Source organism: Capsicum annuum, chromosome 9, assembly GCF_002878395.1.
Source record: "Capsicum annuum cultivar UCD-10X-F1 chromosome 9, UCD10Xv1.1, whole genome shotgun sequence".
Classification (NCBI taxonomy): Eukaryota; Viridiplantae; Streptophyta; class Magnoliopsida; order Solanales; family Solanaceae; genus Capsicum; species Capsicum annuum.
The window spans coordinates 146,951,962-146,966,308 of record NC_061119.1 but is presented as its reverse complement, the minus strand read 5'-3'; the positions used below and the strand labels follow the sequence as shown (position 1 = coordinate 146,966,308).

At 37.4% G+C, this 14,347-nt stretch overlaps 1 long non-coding RNA gene across 1 annotated transcript; it reads right to left on the bottom strand.

The window, feature by feature from the left end:
- Positions 1 to 7,017: 7,017 nt before the first annotated feature.
- LOC107841977 lies at positions 7,018 to 7,761 on the bottom strand. The gene is made up of 3 exons (XR_001665540.2): positions 7,744 to 7,761; positions 7,537 to 7,591; positions 7,018 to 7,076 (listed from the first exon to the last, which is right to left on the bottom strand). It is a non-coding gene; the product is annotated as an uncharacterized LOC107841977 (long non-coding RNA).
- Positions 7,762 to 14,347: the final 6,586 nt, after the last annotated feature.

Below are 14,347 nucleotides of genomic sequence, written 5' to 3'. Positions count from 1 at the left end.
GAGGGTACGAATCCCCACTCCTAACATGTACATACAACATATGAGTGGTACCCACCACTCATACCCTAGAAAAAATATTAGACTCCAATCCTGTCCAACATACGACTTTGCAGGATAATCATATCCATAACATATGATCAGTACCCTAGAACTGTACCCTAGGCAGCCTACCAAGGGCATGACACACTGAGAAACAAATAAGTGGCTTTCCTTACTCGTACCATCTCTATATGACTCGTATGGTGTCCATTTGTATCTTGGATAGAAAATAACTAAAACCACACTAAGTAACATATAACTAAGATCCCTAAACCGTATCCACATCATACGATAAGTAAGCATGAGTCGTATATTAATCAAATAGCTCAAACTCAAAAAAAATTCTAAGGGTCAAAAGCCAAGGTGTTTTAGTCTCTTCGGATGTGTAAAGACTATCTCAGTTAAACAAGGTTACAGTGAAAAATAAGTATCCTCTTTCTAGGATTGATGACCTATTGACCATCTTTAGGGTGCTAGGTGTTTCTCTAAAATTGATCTCTGTTTGGGCTATCACTAGTTGAAAATTAGGTAGGTTGATATTCCCAAGACTACTTTCCAAAATTGATACGGCTATAATGAGTTTTTGGTTATGTTATTTGTGTTAACTAATGCTCCGATTTCTTTCATGGATTTAATAAATTGGGTGTTTAGGTAGTTTCTAGATTTATTTTTTGTAGTCTCCATTGATGACATCTTGGTATACTCTAATACTGAGGAGGATTATGCCAATCACTTTTAAATTGTGTTGCAAGCTCTTAAGGACCAGAAATTATATGCAAAATTTTCTAAGTGTAAATATTGGCTATGTCTTATGACCTTTGTTGGGCATGTTGTTTCTAATGAGAAATAAAAGTGGATCCACATAAAGTCAAGGTAGTTAAGAAATAGCCTAGACCCACAACTCCAATTGACATTTGGAGCTTTTTGGGCTTGGTTGGGTACTATAAGAGGTTTAAAGGGTGTTTTTTGTCCATTGCTGCCCCGCTGATGAAGTTAAATTAGACTAAGGTTAAATTTTTATGGTCAGATTCTTATGAGGGTAGATTTGAGAAGTTGAAGGATAAGTTGGCTTTTGCGCCTATTTTTACCCTTCTCGAGGGCACTGATAGGTTTTTTGTGTATTATGATGCATCCCATATAAGACTGGGGTATGTTTTTCTACAGCATGATAAGGTCATATCCTTTACACCATGGGTGGTTTAGGATGGCAAAGCTACACAGCCCAAGTAAAGGTTTTAAAGGCACGTTAAACCCGATCCCTTTTCCTGACATAGTTATATATATATGTATATATGTGTGTGTGTATATATGTGTGTATGGTTATGTGAATATGGATAGTTTTTCTTGGTTTTATAAATGGCATTATTTTATCCTTATCCTAAGATCATGCTAGAATTTACCCGCTAACCCATCTACTGGCGATTGTATACCCACGCTATGTAGAAACTGGTCGTTCTACTCCTTCTACATAGTTATTGACTTGGGGGACATCATTTGGACTGAAGTGGTGAGCTTCCATTCTTTTGGAAGGATCCATTTCATATTATGGACACTTTTAGACATTTTGGTTTATTTCTTGATATTGGTTTGGGCTATAGTTGTGGGTATGCCGGATTCTATTACGCTTTTGGTTAGAGGATTTGTGGTACTACTATGGGTTGGAATGCATGATATCGATATTGGTGTCAGTCTTGGTGTTGGAATAAGCTGTAGGGCTAATATCATTGGATGATATTGTTAGTTGTTCTATCTTATTTTATTTTTGGATTAATTATATTATGTCTTGGAACATTTTTCGTTATGTCCTAGTTTATGTCCCTTGTTTAGGTATAGGTCTGTTATGGTTGTATTATTGGTATGGGATGGTTGGAATCGGTTGGGTCAGTCACTATTTTGATCTTATCCTAGAGTCTTCATGTGAGCTATTGCACTATCTTGCTACATGCTCAAAATTCAGCCAACTCAGGGCAGGCAGTTAGAGGTTGGGTTGGGTAATGAGAGTGGTCTCCAAGTTGGGTCATGTCAAGTTGGTATCAGAGACTAGGTTTATGGTCAATTAAGATTCCATAAAGTCATGTCGAGTAGAGTCTCTTTTAGGGATGTGTAGCGCACCACACTCACAAAGGAGAGGCTATAAGGCACTTAGGAATGTCTCACTTTCTTCGTATTCTATTCTCATGCTTGGAGTCTCAGTTTTGGAATCTTTTCTAATCCTTGTTTGTTTATCTTTCAGATAAAGCCTCATAAATTTGGAACACAAGGAAATTCTTCTATCCCATCTAGGGTAATGCTAAAGAGGTACATCTTTCTTGTGGGATTCATCTTTGTTCTCATGGTCCTATCTCTGATAGTTCTAGATTTTTATCATTTACTACTAGTCCTCCTTAAGGCGAGGTAACTAATGCAGAGTTCCATAAGTTTATTTATATTATTGCTCAGATGGTCATTGCTCAAGTTGAGCAGGGTGCGACTGGTGCTTTATTAGCTGAGGCCACAAGGGTTGGCCAATTTATAACGATGGGTCCTCCCATTTTTATAGAGTGAAGGTGGTAGAGGATCTATAGTACTTCTTAGATGAAATAGAAAAGATATTTTGGGTAATGCAGGCTACCAATATGGAGGGGGTAAACTTTGCAGCTTATCAACTCAAGGATATTGAGGAATATCAATGTTTATTAAGGAATATTCTAAGAATTGAGAAATATAAATATTTATCAATGTCTATCAAGGCTATGAATGTTTATCAAGGAATATCAATGTCTATCAAGGCTACCAATGTCTATCAAGGCTACCTTCACTCTATAAAAATTGATAGACCCTTGATATTTCTCTATCAAGGCTACCAATGTCTATCAAGGAATATGCCTTGAAGTTTCACTAGTTGTCAAGGTATGTTCCTTATTTAGTGGCTGACATGCAGTCAAGAATAAGAAAGTTTACTTTTACATTGAATTGGGATTTGATTTTGGAGAGCAAAACTGTCTTGCTGATTAAAGATATGGACATCTCTAGGTTTACTATTCTTATGTAAAAAGTGGAGGATAAAAAGAGAAAACAGGCAGAATGTGGGGATAGACAGGGTAAGAGGAGACGGTTTTCTAACCAGGGAGGTACTCAGTGTCAAGATGGTCAGTATGGTGGAAGATGGCAAAAAAAATATAAGGGAGTTTTAGTTCATACTCCTATACTAGTGATCCTTACCAGTCGGGTAACAGGCATTATTAAGGTGATGATAATTTTCAAGCACATAGTGCCCAATCTTAGGAAAGCAGAGGTCTATCAGTTTCTTTATAACCTGTTTATCAATTTGTAGTCGTCCTTATTGGGGTTGTTATGACGAAGGAAATGACAAATACTTCAAGTGTGGCTAGGCAGGATACTAACTTAGGGATTGTCCGACTAATAAGGTTGTTATGGGGGCAAATAAAATTCTTGTGGCTTCATTTTCTGCTCCTACACCTGGTGGTATGGCATCTACTTTTGTTACTGCTACTAGTTCTAGTGTTGGTTGAAACAGGTTGTATGCTTTGGCATCCCGACAAGAATCCAAAGCATCACTGATATCGTTATTGGTATGTCACAGATTTTCTCTTGTGATGTATATTATTTGCTTTATCCGTCCACTCTCTCTTATGCAACTCCTTATGTGGCTATATATTTTGGTTTTGATTCGGAAGTTATTTCGGATCCTTTTTTTGTCTCTATATCATTAGGTGACTAAGTAATTTCTAAGAGAGTTTATAGGGGGGGTATGGTATTTTTTGGTGGAAATCAGGCCTTGGTGGATCTATTTGAGTTGGGTATGGTGGATTTCCATGTCATTCTATGATATATTGGTTACACTCTTGTTACACATCCTTATATTATCAAACCCGTAGGGTTATGTTTAGGTTCCCTAGTGAGCTGATTATTGAATCAGAGGGTGGTTCTTTATCTCCTAGGGGGAGATTTATTTCTTATCTTAGATCTTGAAGGTTAATCTCTAAAGGTTGTCTTTTCACTTAGTCTGGGTTAAACATTCTAACTCGAAAGGTCCTTCTTTCAGTTAGTTCTGTGTGGTGTTGCAGACCTTAAAGGAATAATAGTTGTATGCCAAGTTCTCTAAGTGTAAGTTTTGGTTGAAAGCTGAAATATTCTAGGGTCAAATTATTTCTAGTGAGGGGATCATGGTGGATCCGCAAAAGGTTGTTGTGGTGAAGAGATATCCTAGACCCACAACTCCATCCAATATTCGAAGCTTCTTAGGTTTATCCAGATATTATAGGTTGTTTGTGGAAAGCTTTTCATCAATAGCTGCTTCTTTGACTAAGTTAACCCAGAAGAAGGTCATGTTTTCTTTGTTGAATGTTTGTGAAGGAAGTTTTGAGATGTTGAAGGATAAGTTGACTTTGGCTCTAATTTTGACCTTTCCAAAAGGCAATGATGGGTTTGTATTTTATTGTGATGCATCTCGGGCGGGGCTTGGTTATTTGTTGATGCAGCATGGGAAGGTGATTGCCTATACTTTTAGGCAGTTGAAGATACATGAGAGGAATTATCCTAAACATGAATTGGAGCTATTGGTGGTTGTGTTTACTTTGAAAATATGGCGGCATTATTTGTATAGTATGCATATGGATATCTTTTCTGATCATAAGAGTCTACAGTATGTGTTTACTCTGAGGAAGCTTAATCTCAGGCAAATAAGATGGCTTGAACTTCTCAAGGACTATGATATAAGTCTTCACTATCACCCAAGTAAGGCTAATATGGTTGTTGATGCTCTTAGCAGGTTATCCATGGGGATTTTAGCTCATGTTGAGAAAAGAAAGTGGGAATTGGTGAAGGATATTCACCGCTTGGCTGATCTTAAAGTTTGCCTCTTGTACTCCAAGGATGATGGTGTGATGGTGCAAGAAGTTGTTTGATCATCTCTTGGTTCGAAGATTAAGGAGAAACAAGTGTTAGATCCTATCTTGATGAAAATCAAGAGTGACGTTTGTAGGCAAAAAGTAGTGGCATTTGAGATCGGTGGTGATGGTAATTTATGGTACCAAGGGAAGTTGTGTGTTCCTGATGTCGATGATTTACAAAAAAGGATTTTGGCTGAGGCACATGAATCGCGTTATGTTGTTCATCCCGGCTCGACTAAGATGTATCATGATCTCAAGGAGATCTATTGGTGGAATGGTATGAAAGGGGATATAGCTGATTTTGTGGCCAAGTGCATGGTGTGTCAATAGGTTAAGGTTGAACACATGAGGCTAGGAAGTTTGTATCAAGAAATTCATTAGTCCAAAGGGAAATGGGAAGTGATAAATATAGACTTTGTTACCAGTCTTCCTCAGTCTCAGAATTAATATGATTTGATGTGGGTCATCATTGATAGGATAAATAAGTCTACGCAATTTTTACCAGTGAGGACTACCTTCTCAATGGAGGATTATGCAAAGCTTAGGTGACTGTTTTGATTATTTATGATCATAGCACACAGTTTACATCTCACTTCTGGCTGTCTTTTTAGAAAGGGTTGGGGATTAAGGTTATCTGAGTATTTTTTTCCACCCGCAGATGGATGGGCAAGCAAAAAAACTATGCAGACATTAGAGGATATGCATTGGGCTTGTGTGATTGATTATGGTGGTAATTGGAATGACCATCTACCTTTGGTGGATTTTTCTTACAACAACACCTATCATTAGTATTGTCACACCTCAAATCCTATTGGGGCGGACAGGCACCCGTAGTCGTGAAGGCCCGAGAGAACAAAACCATAACCTTGGAATTCACATGCATGCAACTATAATAGGCAAAGGTTTTTTCCATCTACGAATATAATTCCTTAATAAAACAAATATAAATGACAAGCCCTAAAACAATATACATAATAGACTTGGCCGTTGGGCCATAACATCTACAAGATAACACACTACCAAGCTTAACTTTACATTGGTCTACAAAGCCTTTAGACGATAAATTAGTCTTAGCTAAGGTTGGGACAAACCCCCGCCATACTATTAACTTTTATACAATACAAAAAATATATAGAACCGACTCAGAAAGTCCTGAAGCAAACTGGAGCTCACCAATAGATGATGGATATCTTGGGCTCCTACTGAGGAGGCGTGTTTGCCGAAGAACCTGTACCTGTAGCATGAAATATAGTTCCCTCATAAGGGGAGTTAGTACAAAAATATGTACTGAGTATGCAAGGCGGAAAAGTAACAATACAAGATACAAAGGTTCAATAAAAATCTGGAGCAAGTGTAAAAATAGTGCTAGAGACCACCTTTACATTTACTTGTGGAACAGGATACATTACATTTCTTTCCTTCTTTTACCTTCTTACTTTATTATCTTTGTAATCCATATGATACGAATGACCAACTGATCAGTAGTAAATAACAAATCAGGATCGACCTATTCTAGGCTTATGCCCCTGAGCTGCCACCTATGAATAAACATTAGGATCGGCCCATGCTAAGCTTATTCCCCTGAGCTTCCACCCACATATAAAGTATCGGGATCAGCCCATGCTAGGCTTATGCCCCTGAGCTGCCACCCATTTTACATATTTCCATTACTTAGTTTAATTAGCCTTTGAGATTCTTACTTCGGTGGTCATAACATTATGGTACCTTGAAACAATGATCTATCAATAAGAGACATGTAAATAGGCAATCAATGTAATAACAATGAAGTAAGGAGTTGTTGGCACATTAATGAAGTGTTTAGGAGCTAAAAATAACACATGGGTCTTATTTGAGTAACTGGAGAAATTATGAAATTTACCAGTGAAAATAGACATGTAGGTTTGGTAGCAAGCATGTATTGAGGTGTTTTAACTCATTAGATAGTGGGATCAAGTTCATTAGTAACATGGGATATAATACGGTGCTATTATGTATCACGTGTAATAGGATAATCTTGGAAGCTTGCTCGATGGAACAAGTGTCCGTTTTCATGCCAAGAGTGCAAAATAGAGTATTCCTTACATACCTGGTTGTAAAACTCCAATACCAAACCAACTCGACTCTCCGCCCTTTTAGATTACTTATCTACAATTAAATATATGGAAATCGAATATTAGCAACGAAACGTCACATTTTTTATATTTTACTTCACCAAACTAGTGGCCGGGAAGTAAGCCCTTAATTTATCAATAAAGGTGTCAATTTAACCCTCCTATACTACAATTATATCCACATACCATACATATTCATGTAATATCCCCCGACACAACTTTGCCTTCATTAAACCTCCCAACCAAGACACAAAGCAAAATGAGCAATAGACGTACACAATCATTAATTCAGTGGTGTATCACCACATCCATCTTCTATAGTTCAATACAAACTAATCACACCTTTTCTCAATAGCAACCGGGCAGCCCCCAACCCAAACACATGAAATAGTTCGCAAGAACACTCCAATCATCCTTTAATAGCAACAAAATATGTGTAATCCTCCCTCAACACATGTATATGGAAAAAGGACAAGAATGGACAGTAACCATACCTTCATTTCCTTGGTAGTTTAGTCCTTAATTTTTATTTCTTCAATAGCTTAATCCCTTCACACATACACCAAAAGAGAAAAGAGAAAAGAGAAATCCCTTAATAACTACGAACAATTGACTATCAAACTTAAAGAGAGGGTTGTCCGAAAATTAATCTTGAAGAACACGTAGTTTCCTTAGTACAAGCTCATGAATTATTCACATACCTTTAGCTTGGAAGGAAGTTAAATCCCAATAACCCTTGTGGTACTATAGGGTTACTTCATAGCCAAGAGAGAACAAGAGAGAAAAACCTAGAAAGCTGAAATTTTTGTCTAGGTTGAAATGAGAAAAAATTGCTGATTGACAGAAGCTGATCTTTGATGAATTATTGAATATTTTGGCATATATTTTTTCAATTAAATGATGTATATACTTGACCCATATATTGGGCATTTGTGGATCCAAAACTATTGGGCCTTTGTTTCCCATTCTCCTTCTTTTCTTTCCTTTAACTTGGGCTAAAATTAATTCAAGTAGGTAGTAGTGTATTTGGCCCAATAAGTTGGTCAAAGGAAGTATTAGTAGGTTATGTACATACTTATTTAATTCATAGTTGTGCTAAACTAAAATGAGCCTTTGTAGCTTTGAGTGTTGGGCTTTTGTTTTATTTCCTTCTCTTTTACTTAAGTTAGGCCCAAATGAGCACCTTAACATAGGATCAAATCTGGCCCATTACCTTGGGTCCATTAACTTGGTACAAATATCTCAAGTAATTTATCCACCTACAATCTTAAGTAAGTCAAGAAAGCACCTTAACAAAATACTTAATTTTTAGTTCTTAACTCTTTAATCTAACTTAAAATTTGTATATACTTGGTCACATTAAACTACATGGGAAGTATTTAGAACTCTATCTACACCACAAAGATATATCAAGTTACATATAAATAGAACAAGTACACACAAAAATATGGGATTTTACTTACTTCCCTTTTAGAACATTCGTCCTCGAATGTTAGCATAATTGTCCAACCGAAACAAGTTCAAGCCTAAGGTGAATATTCCTATCATCACACAATACTTATATATATATATATATATATATATATATATATATATATATATATAAACTTACTTGTTATTGCTCTAATTTAGCATCTTGGACTTTCTCTTCGTATTTGAATAGATGAGGGTATTTGGATTTCATTTCTTCCTCAGCTTCCCATGTGATCTCCTCTACTTACTGGTTTCTCCAAAGTACTTTTACAGATGCTATTTCTTTATTCCTTATCTTCTTAACTTGTCGATCTAGAATGGAAATAGGTATTTCCTCTTAGGTGAGATCTTTCGTAACTTGTACGTGTTTAGTAGAAGTGATATATGATGGATCTCTGATGTACTTTCCTGGCATTGAGACATGAAATACCGGATGTACTGCTGAGAGCTCTTGGGGTATCTCTAACTTATATGCGACCTGGCCAAACCTTCGAATAATCTTATATGGGACTTTATAAGATGGACTTAGTTTACCTTTCTTACCAAATCTCATCACCCCTTTCATTTGTGATACCTTCAAGAATACCCAATCACCGATAGAAAACTCTAGACCTCTTCTTCTAATATCTGAATATAACTTGTGCTGACTTCGGGCTATTTCCAGCCACTGTTGACTTACTTTAACCTTTTCCATAGCTTGATAAACAAGATCTGGCCCGAACAAGGCAGTTTTACCCACTTCAAACCATCCAATTAGTGATCTACACTTTCTTCCATACAAAGCTTCATATGGTGCCATTTTGATACTTGAATGATAGCTATTGTTGTAGACAAACTCGATAAGAGGCAAATGATCATCCCAGCTACCCTTAAAGTCTAATACACAAGCTCATAGCATATCTTCAAGTGTTTGTATGGTACGTTCTATTTGTCCATCTGTTTGAGGGTGAAAAGCTGTACTCAGATTCACTTATGTTCCCAAATTCCTCTTAAAAGACTTCCAAAAATTTTCAGTAAATTGTGCTCCCCGATCTGATATAATAGAGATTGGCACTCCGTGTAGTCAAACTATCTCTTTAATGTACAATTTCGCATACTCTTAAACTGTGTAAGTGGTCTTAACTGGTAGGAAGTGTTCGGATTTGGTAATCCTATCAACTATCACCCATATGGAATCAAACTTTCGAGATGTACAAGGCAAACCAGTGATGAAATCCATGTTGATCATGTCCCACTTCCAGATTGAAAGATCTATGCATTCCATATAACCCTCGAGCTTTGGTGCTCTACTTTAACTCTTTGACAATTTGGACATTCGGCTACAAATTCTGCAATGTTCTTCTTTATGTCACTCCACCAATATATTTCTTTCAAATCTTGATACATCTTAGTTGACCCTGGATGGATGGAATACCTCAAACGATGTGCCTCTGTCATAATCCTCTTTCTTAGCCCGTCTACATTAGGCAAACATAATCTATTTTGGCACTGACATACTCCTTCTCGCGTGAGCTCAAATGCCTTAGTCGTACCACATTGTACATTTTCCTTAAGCTGTTATAAAATTGGATCTACATATTGCTTTTCTTTCACTTCAGCTACTAATTAAGATTCCGCTGCATTATGCACAATAAGCCTCTCATCTGGAGTTTCAAGAAGGCAAACCCCCAAATTAGCTAGTTGTTGGAGATCTTTAATCATCCATTTCCTTTCTATAGACGCCATCATAGCCTTACGACTTAGCACATCAGCTACCATATTTGCTTCCCCTGGATGATACAAGATATCAACATCATAGTCTTTTAATTGTTCAAGATACCTCCGCTACCTTAAATTTAGATCCTTCTGGTTAAAGATATATTGCAAACTTTTATGGTCAGCATATATGTCAACATGAATCCCATACAAGTAGTGCCGCCATATCTTTAAAGCAAATATAACTGCTGCTAGCTCGAGATCATGCGTAGGATAGTTTTTCTCATATGGCCACAATAGTCTGGAGGAATATGCTATTACTTTGCCATGATACATCAATACACATCCCAAGCCAATTCTTGAAGCATCACAATACACCTCATATCCTTCTGTGCCTTTTGGAAGTACCAATACGGGTGTAGAAGTCAACTTATTCTTCAGATCTTGGAAACTCCTTTCACAGGCATCATTCCATTGAAACTTGGATGTGTTGTGTGTTAGCTTGGTTAAAGGTGTAGAAATTGAAGAAAAACCTTCAACAAACCTTCTATAATAACCTTCCAACCCAAGAAAACTACGAATCTCCGTAGGCGTTGTGGGCCTTGGCCAACTCTTCACATCTTCTACCTTTTGAGTATCAACCTTTATTCCTTCACTAGATACAATATGACCCAAGAATGCCACCGATTTTAACCAAAACTTACATTTAGAGAACTTTGCATATAGCTTACGATCACGAAGAATTAGCAACACCTATCGTAAGTAATTGGCATGGTCCTCTTCTGATCTAGAATAAACTAGAATATCATCTATAAAAACTATCACAAACATATCTAAGAATGGCTTAAACACCCTATTCATCAAATCCATAAAAGTTGTGGGTGCATTTGTTAGCCCAAATGACATGACTAGAAACTAATAATGACCGTACTATTTTCGGAAGGCTATCTTAGGTATATCCTTCTCTTTGACCCTCACTTGGTGGTAACCTGACCTCAAATCAATCTTTGAGAAGCACTTGGCGCCTTGTAACTGATCAAATAAATCATCAATTCTTGGGGGGGGGGGGATATTTATTTTTAATACTCACCTTATTCAGTTGCTGGTAGTCAATACACATTCTCAATGAACCATCTTTCTTATGTACAAATAACACTGGTGCGCCCTAGGGGGACATACTAGGACTTATGAATTCTTTCTCTCGCAAGTCTTTCAATTTCTCTTTTAATTCTCATAATTCTGCCGGGGCCATTCTATACGGAGGAACTGAGATTGGTTGGGTTCCTAGAATCACATCAATACCAAACTCCACTTCTCATTCAGGAGGTAAACCTGGAAGGTCTTCAGGAAATACATCAGGAAATTCATTTACCACCGGAATAGTTTGAAGAGTTGGTGGCTCCGCATCTGTATCCTTCACTCTAACTAGATGATATATGTAACCTTTGGAAATCATTCTTTTTGCCTTAAAATAAGAAATAAATTTACCTCTTGGTGCACCAATATTACCTCTCCATTCAAGGACTACCTCCTTTGGAAAATAGAAATACACCCTTTTAGTTTGGCAATCTACTGTGGCATAATAAGATGCCAACCAGTCCATACCCATTATTACATCAAAATCTACCATTTTCATCTTAACAAGATCAGACATCGTATCACGACCGCAAATAGTTATAATACAACCCTTTCTAGCTATAATAGATTCCCCAACCGGCATAGACACTTCCAATGGCTTAGCTAGCAATTCTGGTATTCTTTTGAACTTTCCAGCAACCAATGGAATGACATATGATAATGTATAACCGGGATCAATTAATGAATATACATCAAGTGAAAATATAGACAATGTACTTATAACCACATCTGGAGAAGCCTTTAAATTATGTTAATCCTGTAGAGCATACGTATGATTCTGAACTCCACTAGAACTAGTTGCTCCTTTATCACCCCTAACATGACCCATAGGTTGTGAACCCCTACTTGAATAAGGTACCGATGATGATAATGCAACGGCTGATCCAGTAGGTCGTGCCATACCACCTATGCCCCTTTGTGGGCATTATCTTATCATATGCCCCGACATATCACACCAAAAGCAAGTATTTGTCCCAAACTGACAAGCACCTAAATAAATCTTTCCACATTGTTTGCATGATTGTCAAGGAGTTCTTAATTGTCTCATACTCCCTTTCCCTTGATACCCCACTGTTCGTAAACTCTGACTCTCACTTCTTTTCCTAAATTGATTACCTTTGGACCTTTGAAAATATGGTGGAGCACTAGCTGTAGAATGAGAAGATAATGGCCTAGGTGGTCTATTAGAAAACCGAGGCCTAAAATCTCCTTGGGATGCCATAAACTGCCTCGTAGATCTAGCCCTCTTGGAATATCCTCTTTCCAATTCTTGTGTTCTTCTCCTTAGCCTCTGATCCTCCATTTTTTATGAAAAAGATTGTATCCTTGCTATGTCCATGTCTTTATTCAAAGCAGCAATAGTACAATCTCTAACCAAATATGGATCTAACCTATCCATATATCGATGAACTCTATCATCCATAGTAGCTACAACATTAGGAGCATACTTAGACAGGGAGTTAAATCATAGGCTGTACTCCCTCAAGCTCATATTCCCCTGGTGAAGATTCAAGAACTAATCTACACGGGCCTATCGAATCTTAAATGGAAGGTAATGATCAAGAAATGACTCTTTGAACTCTTTCCAAGTAGCAGAAGGTGTATCGATACCTCTAGATCGTTTCCAATCTTCTTACCAAAATATAGCCTTCCCTTTGAATCTGTATGCTGCTAACTCAACTTTCTCTTTACCTGATATATGCATAACATCTAGATCCCTTTGGATTTGATCAATGAAGTCTTATGGGTCTTCATTAATATCTAATCCGGTGAAGGTGGGAGGATCCAATTTAAGAAAGTCTTGTGTCCGAAGGCTAGATGCCCTATCTACACCACTAGAACCTATAGTAGGAATGGCTTGCCCTTGAGCTTGTCCAGCAACTATATGAGCCAAAAGTTACACCGTATTTCTAAGATCTTGATCAGTAGCATTAATAGGTGGCTCTGAGGATGTGGTTCTTCTCCTTCTTAGCTCTTCTGGAGTGGAAGAAGTTCATGATACATACTCAGCTTGAGCCTCACTTTGATTAGCTTGTATAGGTGGTGACTTTCTAGTCCCTTCGCAGCCACATCTACTCTCTTACTTGTATTCTTACTCCTTCTTGTAACAGGCATCCTTACTATAATAAGAGAAACAAATAGATTCAATGGTTAAACATAACTCCATCTACAATATGGGCTCTATTGCACTATATAAGATAAGAAGAAAAAGAGACAACCCCTAAATGTCCCACAGCCTCCTGTTTATATATGTGGTGTACAAAACACCCATAAATAAGAATCTATATAGACACGGCTTTGTAGACTCCCTAGGATAACCCGCTTTGATACCACTTTTGTCACGCCTCAAATCCTATTGGGGCGGACAGGCACCCATAACCGTGAAAGCCCAAGAGAACCAACCTATAACCTTGGAATTCACAAGCATGCAACTATAATAGGCAAAGGTTTTTCCATCTATGGATATAATGCCTTAATAAAAAAAATATATAATCGACAATCCCTAAAACTATATACATAATAGACTTGGCCGTTGGGTCCATAACATCTACAAGATAACACATTACCATGCTTAACTTTACATTGGTATACAAAGCCTCTAGACGATACATAGAACTTAGCTAAGGTTGGGACAAACACCTGCCATACTATTAACTTTTATACAATACCAAAAATATATAGAACCGACTCGAAAAGCCTCGAAGCAAACTGGAGCTCACCAATAGTAGATGGATATCTTGGGCTCCTGCTGAGGAGGCATTTTTACCGAAGCACCTGTGCCTATAGCGTGAAATATAGGTCCCCCATAAGGGAAGTCAGTACGAAAATATGTACTGAGTATGTAAGGTGGAAAAGTAACAATACAAGATACAAAGGTTCAATAAAAATTTGGAGCAAGTGTAAAAATAGTGCTAGAGACCACCTTTACATTTATTTGTGGAACAGGGTGCATTACATTTCTTTCCTTCTTTTACCTTCTTACTTTATTATCTTTGTAAT